Raw genomic sequence first — 11,662 nt, 5'->3', positions numbered from 1 at the left:
GACGCAGGCTGAATCTTGATTACAGGTATGTCAGCTTCGGGCGGGTTTGACGACCACTTAGGTTGACGCATTGCCGGCGACCTATGACACACCAAAGAGGGACACGCCCCCTCCCCGACAGTTTGACCTTAGTTTGACAACGACCTTACGGTCCTTTCCTTTCCCCCCGCGCGTGGAAGGTCCACGGCGCACGGCATGCCGGGAAGGCCGGTAGTATATAAAGGGCGGGTTCTATTTGTGGCTCAGTCGAACTGGCGCACCCGTACTGGCCGTACCGGGTACAGCGTCCTGTATCTCACACATGGGTAACGCCCCCCTTTTCACAAAAACACGGTGACTCATCTAAAGACCTTTCCTGTATTGGTACACACGAATGCGTTCAGCTAGGGTAACGCCAAAGCACCAAAACAGAAACGTATAGTCAGAATCTCGTGTGAAACATTGCGTGTGGTGCATGGCGTTATTAATGCAAATGTCGCAGCTTTTTTCCTCCCACGGGGAAACGTGTATGGAATAATCTAATTGGATCGCAATCCCCATTACTTATCTCCAAGCAGATGTTAGAACAGGTAAAACGTAATGCATTCTGGCTGCCATTTTTTCCTGACCCTCCACTATCTCTGATATGCAGAAAACGCTAACGTTACGGTTTTTCATCTGCTCGGGTCACACTCCTGTCTCTACTCCGTCTGTTGTTGGAAAATTAATCAATTAAATTAGCCAGAGCCGACCCGGTTGCATGATAGAGTTACAACTTGCAAGTTTGGTAGAGCCTACACATATCTAGCCTGGAATCTAAACCTATTATAGCTCCGCGGAGAGGAGACTCGGGAGCTATAATAGGTCGAATTCCAGGCTTTTCCCTCTCTCTGCCACTCTGAGTATAGTATACCAGAGCCACAATTTCTAAAATATAACCACACGATAGATATTTTAAAGATTGGGGGTCTGGCATCCAGGCTACTCTGAGTACCGACGAATCAGTCATGGATAACGTATATTTCTTTCCTTGGTCATACCCGAAGGCTTACTTAACTTTACTTTATTGAATAAAATCCATTAGTGGTGGCTCGATGGCTAATTCCATGCAAAGGTAAACGTAATGTATACTTGTAACAGCCCCGTGTACGAGCGTAGTAACGTTACCACAGTCAGGCGGAAATATATATTCACAAAAGGACCACTCGATGCCATTTGCAGTTCTCTTCACACGAGCATAAGTGCTGTTAGGCCCAATCACTTAAATAAACATTATCTGGAAAATTTGAATCTACAATATGTGACAAATGCTTGTTTCATGCGGTACATACTTTGGCTATGGAATTTGGCACATTGCATCTTTGTTTCAATTTATTTTGCAGAGCTCTAAGGTGGTTCTTTACAACGACCTAGTACTTTCAGACATCAGTCAGAAAAGAAACAAGAGTCCGTAGGACACAATTCTCCGTGAAGTATTTATAGTATGTACAAGTATTGACCCACACAAATTGCATCTCTGCTCAGTCCAAGTAGTGTTTTAGAGCAAGTAAAGAAAAAGTGTTTGTTTATCTTTTTCTTTCAATACAGGAGTGGTCAACCTGCTGAAAAGTATGTTTTTACAGCATGGCACAGATGGGATCTAGAAATTCCGGGAAAAGTCACAAAGTTAGATCTAGATGGCCCCTTTTCAATTATCAACGAACCATTCAGCCTTACAACTAAGATGTATCAGAAATCACAAATATGCAGTAAATCCTCTTTCCACAATTTATTGCAGGCCAGCCTGATCTATAGCTATCAAGCTATTTGCAATAAAAAAGGCTAATTTACATTATCGTAACATTTCACGAAGGTCAAAGGTCACCGGATCTAACCACCCGGAAGTGACACTGGCGCGCGCACTTTTCTGAGAGATATTTCTCAACAATCTTTCATCCCCTGTGTAAACTTTTTACATTGTCACAGCCTCCGTATTATAAACTACAAGTGTGGTAAGTTTGAAGGTCCAGAGATTTGCCATTTTCACACTGTGCGTAAAAATACATCGTCCGTCCCGTGCGCACATACTGTATGCGAGTTGAGAGGGACACGGCATACTTAATACACAGACTGGAGCAAACTCGGCACATGTTCGCAGCTAAAACTCACAATTCCCGTTGCCGCATTGGTATGTAACTTGGTATATCGTTTCCTAGGTTGCGTGTGGTGATGCACGTTGTCTATTTTTCAATGTAACAGTGACTATACGATCACAGCAAGTAAGGAAGATTTATACCCCGTATCTGCCTGAAGTATTCCAGTCATGCATAACGGATTATAACATGGTCCCTATGGCAGGGCAGTGGGACATAGCATTAATTATAGGGGTGCAATTACGATATTGAATTGACGTTTAAAGTAGTTATGGTGTAACAAAGCTATTGTGCATCACCACGACGAACCAGGCAAACGATATGCCAAGTTACACACCAATGCGACAACGGGATCGTGAGTAATAGCTGCGAACGCGCAAACAAATGCATTCCCAATACTCCCAGAAGGAGGTCATCCTCCTTCCCGGAGTAATTAACATTGTGTTCCTCAGTAAGATAGAGGCTCCTGGTAGAAGCTACACCACCTCCCCTGCCCCCCAAGGACGCAAACTGAACTCCCTGGCCAGCTAACTCCTCTGGTTTGTTATCTGTCTATTTGGCGAATTTCTACTATTTTTCCAGCGTCCTATGGAGCGAGGTAGAGGCTAACACCCCCCCCCCCCCCCACACACACACTCTACTACCTGAACCGAGGAAACCATGATTCATCATAACAGCCCATGTGCGAACGAACGTAGTACAACAGTCACGCGGAAATGTTATATTTCAAGCACGACCACTCGATGTCATTTGCAGTTCTCTTCACACCAGCAGAGGGGCTGTTAAAAGCCCAATAACTTCTCCCTCCACGGAACGGAAAGACTCTTCACAAGATCCGATATGATACAAGCGATTGGGATCGCACGTTTAAAACGCGGGAGTTTCTTCGCTGCGGGGAGAGAACGGACGTCACAATGACGCACGCGAGGATTAAGATGAGGAACGTTTTGACATTTTTATATCACTTGATAGTGAAGCCGTTTTTAGCCGCGCCTAGGTGCTGATGAATTGCCTGAAGACCGCTATCTGAATTAGGAATCGCTGCGGAACAATCTGTCACGAGAGTCGATATTTTTGGCGGATGTAGACTCAGTGTCAGAGCTAGAGATGACATGTACTGTCTGTCTTAGAAATGAAACTGGCACTAAGCGAAGGAAACAACATACTCTCTCGACTTAAGGTACAGAGGTTAACGTTAGCGGATGGTAAGAGCAACGTAGGCAAAGTAAAGAACGCAAATGAAAGAAAGTCTATGTACAAGACTGCATAATTTGAAGCTAGCTGCAGTATGTGACTCATGCGTTGATTTGGCTATGCAACTTTAACACATTTGGGTACCACATATTTTGCAGATCTCATGTGCTCTAGAGTACCAGCCTTGAAAACGATAACGGTATAGTACTTTCAGACATTCTCAGGACATCATTGCTCCCGACATATACAACAGCCCAGTTATATTAGTTTGCAGCTTTTGTTATACGCTGCGGCAAATGTATGCACGATAAACCGTTCTTCTTGAGATTTTGCTCCCTACACGTAATTACGTAGATGGGCACTTGAAAAGAGAGGACTGTGGCTTACGTGCACTGCCCGAGGTGTGAAGTGGAAATTTTAAAGAGCTCTATATCTAATGCCCATGCGGGAATTTACCCGACGTCATTGCAAAATGTTGTTATGATATACAAGAAGACGTGTGATTCCGGCCTATTTCATATTTCTTTTCCAGCGCTGTTTACATATGGAACGCCAAAAATGTTGTGCAAAACTAACTGCTGCCACACATCTGCTTGGAGCTAGTAATGGGTGTAGAATATCGTAACGTTTAATGATCGGCCGGCTTCTCTGTCAAAGAAACCCGGTCAGTGAAAATGAAAACATTACTATTCAGTTTCTACCCCCAAACATCTGCTTTGAGGTAGGTTTGAGCGTCTTCTGAAGAATTAGTGTTTGCGTTCAGGTTTATCTCCAAGCAGATGTAGAAAGGCAAAAAACTGTCACGTTTCACAATCTCCCGGTTCCCTTCTACAGGCCCGGTGATCCGGGAACAATTTTTGCCTTTCTATATCTGCTTGGAGATCTCCACAAGACTTAGGCACGGGTAGATTTCTAACAATGACAAAGCGGGAGGCTCGGAGGTTCAACATGTTTTCTTGCCGACACGTCTCATGTGCGTCATCACAGGATTACGGCGTGTAGTGCAGATAACTGGTGACGTCAACAGAACAGAAAAAAATCCACCGTAATTTCGGCATTACTTTCAAAGTCTTGAAAATTACAAGACGCAAGTCTTGATTGGCCAATTTGTCTGAGTTTGAAGTGTTTTTTTTTTAAGAGGGATGATTGTTATAAACCTAGCTTGGTCAAACGTTTACGTAGGTTGGTAATAGAGCTGCATTAAGTTTCGACCGCCTCCGTCAATTCTGTGAAAGTTCGAAACCTAATTACCGCCAACGACGTCAGAACTAGTCTTGCAACTGTCAATCAGGACCAACTTCGCACAGAAGTCATTCATCAGGTAGACTAGCTAAAGAAGAGGTTTCTAACTTTCTATCTATAAAAGAAACTTCAAAGTTTATTCGGCACAATTTCATACGTATTGATACGTACTTAGAATTTGCCCTTAATTGACATATTTTGTGCAATGACGCATAAAAATGCTAGATCTAGCTGGATCAATGCAACGCATGCATAAACCTGTAAGAAAAGGACTAGGACAGTTTAAACTTAGGGTGGACGTCAACTGTTGACGTGTACTGCTACAGGTGCCACGTGTGACGAATGCTCAGATAACTGATCATGACTTGGCAAAGACGCATGAAAATGCTTGATCTAGCTGCATCTATGCATGCAACGTATGAGCCTAAAAGCAAGATTAGGAAGGGTAAAACTTATGATGGAAGTCGACTGTTGACGTGTGCTACTGCACGTGTACTACGTGTGACGAATCCTCAGACATATGGCTTGGGAAAAATCAAGGACAATTGTCACAGCTTAGCCTCTACCAGGCTCCAGTGGCAGGAAAAAGTAGAAATCAGCCAAGTAGAGGAATTGGCCAGCCGGTTTGGCCGATATTTGGCCAATTTCTACTTTTTCCAACCACGTTTGGAGCCTGGTAGAGGCTAGTCACAGGTGGCGTCAGAATACAAACCAACACAAGCCAACGCTGTGAAAGTTCGACCGACGATATCTTCATCAATGACATAGGAATTGAAGTGCAACAGTTGTTACAGGTTGACCCGTCGTGTTGTCTATTGTTAGTTAGATACCATAAACAGCCGGACAAATATAGTTTTGCACATTTTCTGCGAGCTTTCAAAGATTTGACGTGAAAGATATATATTACTTACAATGGGAAAGAATTGCAACAGTTGTTACGGGTAAGACTGGATACTTCGTATTGACCGCTCTTGTTGTCTATTGTTGGCTAAATACCAAGGGCAACAAAACAAACGTAATTTGCACAGTCATTGTGTGTGGACTTTCCGAAAAATGAGGATTAAGCCAGAACACCTTCAAAGTTGGACCAGAAATGTCGTCATCGATGACGCTTCATGTTGTGAATACCGGATATTACGTATCAGCCGCTGGTGCTGTGTATTGTAACCACGCGGCTGCTAAATGCCAAGGGCAAATGGACAAACGTTATATCATACAGTCCATTCTGCATTGGCATTAGTAAGTATAATGTTAAAGAAGTCAACACCTTATACGATTGGCCTACAATATCGTCATTGATAACAATATGTCAAAATACAATAGTTGTGAACACAGGATATTACGTATTGGCCGCTCGTCAAGGTTGTGTATTGTTTCCCTACGCAAGCTGAATGAACAGGACAAATGCAGACACGTCATCATCATTTTCTACAGTTCATTTTCTGTGACTTTCATATGACGTGAAAGAAGCCAATTCCTTCCCAAGTATGCAATATCGTTATCGATGACACTATGTTAAGTTACAATAGTGGGAACTGACCGGATATTACGTATTACCACAGTTGCAAGGTAGCTAAATGCCAAGGGCAAAAATGGACAAACGACATTCCTTAGTACTATGTGTAAGAAGTTAAAACCTTATATGATGGGTCTGCAATATCGTCATCGATGACTAGTTTGCAACTGGGAAGACCGATATCAATTATTACGTTAGCTAAATGCCAAGGGCAACTGAAGTATCGTCATTTTGTACGGTCCATTTTCTGCGAACTTTTAGAAGCCTGATGTTATAGAAGCCAATGCCGGAAAATTCTTCCTCAATGACCCCATGTCAGAAACACAATACGTTCGAACAACTGGTATAATGTGAAAGAAGTGAACACTTTATATGATAGGTCTGCAATATCGTCATCGACGACTAGTATGTTAAAATGCTGTAGCTGGGAAGACCGATATTACGTCGGCTAGATGCCAAGAGTCGTCATTTTGCACGGTCCATTTTCTGCGAACTTTTAGAAGCCTGATGTTATAGAAGCCAGTGTTTAAAATGTCGTCATCAATGACCCCATGTCCGAAATAACAATAGTCCGGACGACTGGCTACTACGTAATGACCATCCGTGCTGTGCATTGTTACCCCACTTAGCGAAATGCCAAGGCTAGGGCAAACGACATTTTGTAGAGTCCATCTTCTGTGAACTTTCCGAAGTCTACTTTAATAGAAGCCAAGACCTTACATGATGGGCCTGCAATACCGTCAATCTACCAAGTGTCATCTATGAGTCATAGATGACACTTGATTAGAAGTTGTAACAATCGATACAAAAGAAGACTACGCATTGACTATCCAATAACTAGATGCCAAGGGCAAATGAGAATACGTTATTTTGCTTATTCCATTCTAATGCTAGGCCCGCTCTATCGATCGTCATAAATGACACACTTAGTTAGATGTTCGTAACAATTTATACAAAAAGACATGGTACTACACATTGGCCACTATTGTTGCCCTGCTTTATCTAAAATGCCAAGGGTAATCGAACAAACGTAATCGTGTACAGTGCAGTTTGTGTAAACCTTATGAAGTGTAATTGAAGTGAAATGGGGGCGCTTTCATCGTAAAGATCAAAAGAGCCACGGTAAAAAAAATGAACTTTGATTATCCACTCTAAAAGTCATTAAACATGTACAACTGCCCGTCTTCAATTAACTATGAAGCGTGGGTTACAGTACATTTGTACGAACGGACAAGAAGTGAATAACACTTGGTGCGGGGCAACGACCACAGATAACCGTAACTTCAAAGGGAGAAGTACAGAATAGCAATTGTGGAAAGTAAATAGTTAGAGCAACAGATGTCCCAGTTTGAAAGCGAACTGGCTATTTGTGATGAGTCACCAGTAATACCAGGGCATTCACTCTCGGATCTAGGGCAACACAGCACGGCCCTATGCCTACGCTTACTCATCGCGCATAATGACTGTTTTGTCGTGACTGGTCATTCTGTAACAGCTGATGACTGTTTGAAATTTAGAAACTATGCAGAAAAGTGACTCAGTTAACATTGTTTCCCCTCTCTCGAAGTAGAAACTTGGTAAGATCAGATATCAGACATGTAAACTGCATGCTGCAGACAAAATATTTTCCAACATCTTGAAACCAAAGTAGAACATAGTGGAGTAAGACGTTGTGCTTAGCGATGCCTAAACGAATTCTCTTTTATTTGTGCCATCTGGTGAAAAAATGATATACTTATCACGAAACTGCTAAACTTTTGTGTATGATATAAGCAGAAAATGCTCTTGTCAGCTCGACGCATACATGCGGGCTGTACATGTTGTTACTAAAGTATATCATAAACGGTCCAAGAGCGCTACCTAGCGGTTTACAAACAAATTACATAAAGCTGCAAATGAACAGAACTCGTCAAACTCGGTTTTGAATAGCCATCAATTACGGACTGAATCGTCATTTTATCACAATAACGTTCCATTCAATGTCAAACACGCCCAACTGTCCCGAGCTATACAGTACACATCTATGAAAGCGGCCAAGATGTGTACGATCTTCCCTCCCTGTGAAATACGTTAATGGAGCCCAAAGCAATTTCAGAACGTTAAGAAGTACGATTTTCACATTCAATTTTCTAGTCCTTTCTATACATAATAAGCATAAATAAGACTTTCCCATTACATATCGACCTTCATTGAGCGAAGATGCGATGCCATTGTGCTTTGAGAACTCATTGAAAATCTGAGCGATGAATGTTTTGTGGTCCCAATACATAAATGACTCCTCGTGTGGCTTGTTTCTGTGCTCATTTCAAACGCCCAAAGTATGAAATCATGACAGAAATGTGCTAATATGAGCAAAACAATATCATACAGATTGCCATATCCAGATTATTTCCAGTTTTAACGTTCTGAAATTGCTGAACTACGCCCATCGTCGACCATCTCTAATATTTCACTTACACATGTAACGTTACATAGAAAACAAAAAAAACCAGGATGATTTGACGTCGTTAGTGCAACTGTGCAAACGACAAAATGCGAAACTTTCATTTGGAAATTCAGCAGCACATGAGCGCCCTCTAGTGATGGCCATGGTAGCTGCACCCGACCCGCGATCGCTATATAATTAAATAGTATAAGTATGCAACAAGATTGACAGGGAGAAGAAATAATACCAAGGTAGTAAACTACAAGGACAGAAAGGATTAACGGATTTTCATGTTTTTAGTATACATGTAGCTTAGACAAAGATGTACAGAATTGAATACAAATTATGCAAAATAGGAGGTAATTTGCAAAATTAATGAGAAAATTCTATCATTTTCATTTTTTTCAATGTATATCTTGTACTGGACATGATATGGTGGCAGATAGCTTTTGACATCAGGGCAAAGTTGGGCAGGTTAGGGCCCCTAACATTTGATTTTGGAAAGGCGTTCTTGTCAAAATATTCCAGAAAGGAAGACTGAAGAAAGGTAAGACGGATTTCCATCATTTTAGACATGAAGGTAGCCTAGGCAAAGTTGTACGCAGTTAGATACATATCATGCAAACAAGGCCTTAATTTGCATAATTGATAAGAGAATTTTATCATTCTTTTATTTTACGTAACTGAACTTCAATAAATGTAGACTGTAGTAGGCATGTAATTCATGATAGGTGGAACATAAACAGATACCAAACAGGCAAATTAGGAACTGATTTGCATAATCAATACAAAAATGGCAAAACCGCTTAATGATGAATAATGGGAATTTTATACTGGTTTACACCTGACGTTCGAATTCAGAGATTGTTTGGACCTTTGTTTATTCATGAAAAGCTCAAATCGGCCAAGACGCAAGAGGTAAGGGTTATTATGTTACAAAACATAACAGAGATACAAATTACACCATTTAAGTCCCGATAAGCCTATTAACTACTTGATACAAATATATGAGGGAAGAGGTAACGTTAAAGGGTCAGACGAAATATAACAGAGATGCAAATTACATCATTTAAGCCCTGATAAGTCTATCAAGATATATCATTATACACACAATACAGTGAAAGCTGGTGCATGGTTCGTCTCCCTTCGTTTTGAAAGTTGAACACACGGAGTTGTTCTTTACCGTTTCCCGGGCACAACGTCAGACACACACAACAACCATCAGCAGTACGTACAGAACAGATACTGACCACTCCAGCAGCCCGACACACTACTCTGAACCCACGGAAAAAGAACACACGTCTTCAGAACCTGGAGACACCTCTACACTGCAGGTGAGTATCACACCTGGACCAGAGGTGCCTCCAGCAACATACCATGTTCTCATCTCAGTTGTTGTCTCGGTAGTGGTCGGTCTGGTCGTGATGTCTCTTGCAGTGTTACTTAGTGCATTCTGTCCAGTTGTACTGCTGATATAAACATATGGCTTGATGTGTGTGTTAGGTGTGAGGTCTCCGAACTCTAGTTCTAGTGTTTTGATTCATTCATCAAAAGTGATCAATGAAATGTAACTTACATGACCAAATATTTCATATGTAGAAATGAAAGACCATCCTCGTTCACCAGGACCCTTCCGCTCCACGTTACATCGCTCGCGGAAAAGGCCCTGGTAACACGGGATGGCATCCATGGTTATTGCAGGTCGACGAGACTTGCTGATGAATAATTAATGAGCTGACCCTTATTTGGGACAAACGGCAGTTGTAGCTCATGAATAGTTAATGAGCTAACCCTTATTTGGGACAAACGGCAGTTGTAGCTCATGAATAATTAATGAGCTAGCCGTAACACGTAACCTGATTGGTTGATAGCTTCCCAGCGTTCTTTGCGCGCTGGCTTCCGATGAGAGGAAGCAAACGGGTTTTAACCCCTCTGATTGGCTGAAGCTGTTTTGGTGGCGATATCGTAATAACCATGGATGCCATCCCGTGTTACCAGGGCCTTTTCCGCGAGCGATGTAACGTGGAGCGGAAGGGTCCTGGTGAACGAGGATGTGAAAGACATGATATTTTTCAATGTAAGACAATTCTATAACTAAGACTTAGAGCTACGGCAGGAAATCATCAGGATTCCACGGTGTGAGGAAGCTCGTAGAGGTGCAGTCACTGCAGGTTAAAGTCCATAGATGCGGACTTATGTAATGCAAATAGAAAGTGAAAATAGCTTTCACAACTGTACTGTGTTAGAAGAAAAGTATTTACAACCATGGTTCCAACTCACAAACAGCACCATCAGAATATTTGAGAAGCGCTAAAACAAACAAAAAATTGACCACTGGAATTTCTTTAAATTGAATTCTTGAATATGTGTATAGTGTCCTGGCATGTTTTGTTGAAACGTCCACGCGCAGTGAGTTGTCTGCGAACCGCGCAGCTGTCTCCAAGGTCGTCCGACCTTCCTCCCCCATCACACCAGTTTGCCGATTTGCAAATAATCGTTTCTTATCCAGACGCCGTGTTCACACGTTCTGTTACGTAACATTACCTGCCTGTAGACTGATGGACTTTGAAACTTCGAATTCGCACTCTAGTATGTCGAATTCGCACTCTAGTATGTAAAATTCTAGCCCTGAAGCCGTTCTATGGCTATTTTACAGGGGTTCCTATACTTCCCTCTAGTTTTTTTAATGGTTTTTATTGGTCAGAAATTACCCGCAATGGCAGCCTTTCTAGCGCTGAATTGATGCAGGGTTTACATGTTTCACATAATACACAACATCTACCTAATCTATCCACACTTGTATTTTGTGGATAGATTTGTCGCAAGGGTCTGGGCGGCTGCCATTCGGCGCCACCAGGTGACCTCAATACGACCTTCCCCAACCAGTTGGTAGGGAGTATATTAGAATAGAAGTCGCACAAGCTAACCTGGATGACACACAAACCAGTAAAATTCCACAAACTGTATTGAGATGAGCCGAACGAGTTCCAGAGACCTTCCACATGTGTTGTCTTTTGACTCATGATGATAGCATCTGCGCGCGCATCAATTTTCGTCCGTATCCAAAAAAGCTTTTCGACTCTTCTGTATCGTACAAAGCTGCAAACTTATTGACTATATGCTGTAAATTGCACCAAAAAAACAAATATTGGAAAACTATGCTAGTGTCGTAGA

Source organism: Branchiostoma lanceolatum, chromosome 5 (genome assembly GCF_035083965.1).
Source record: "Branchiostoma lanceolatum isolate klBraLanc5 chromosome 5, klBraLanc5.hap2, whole genome shotgun sequence".
NCBI classification, from domain to species: domain Eukaryota; kingdom Metazoa; phylum Chordata; class Leptocardii; order Amphioxiformes; family Branchiostomatidae; genus Branchiostoma; species Branchiostoma lanceolatum.
Note: the sequence above shows the minus strand (reverse complement) of the source record.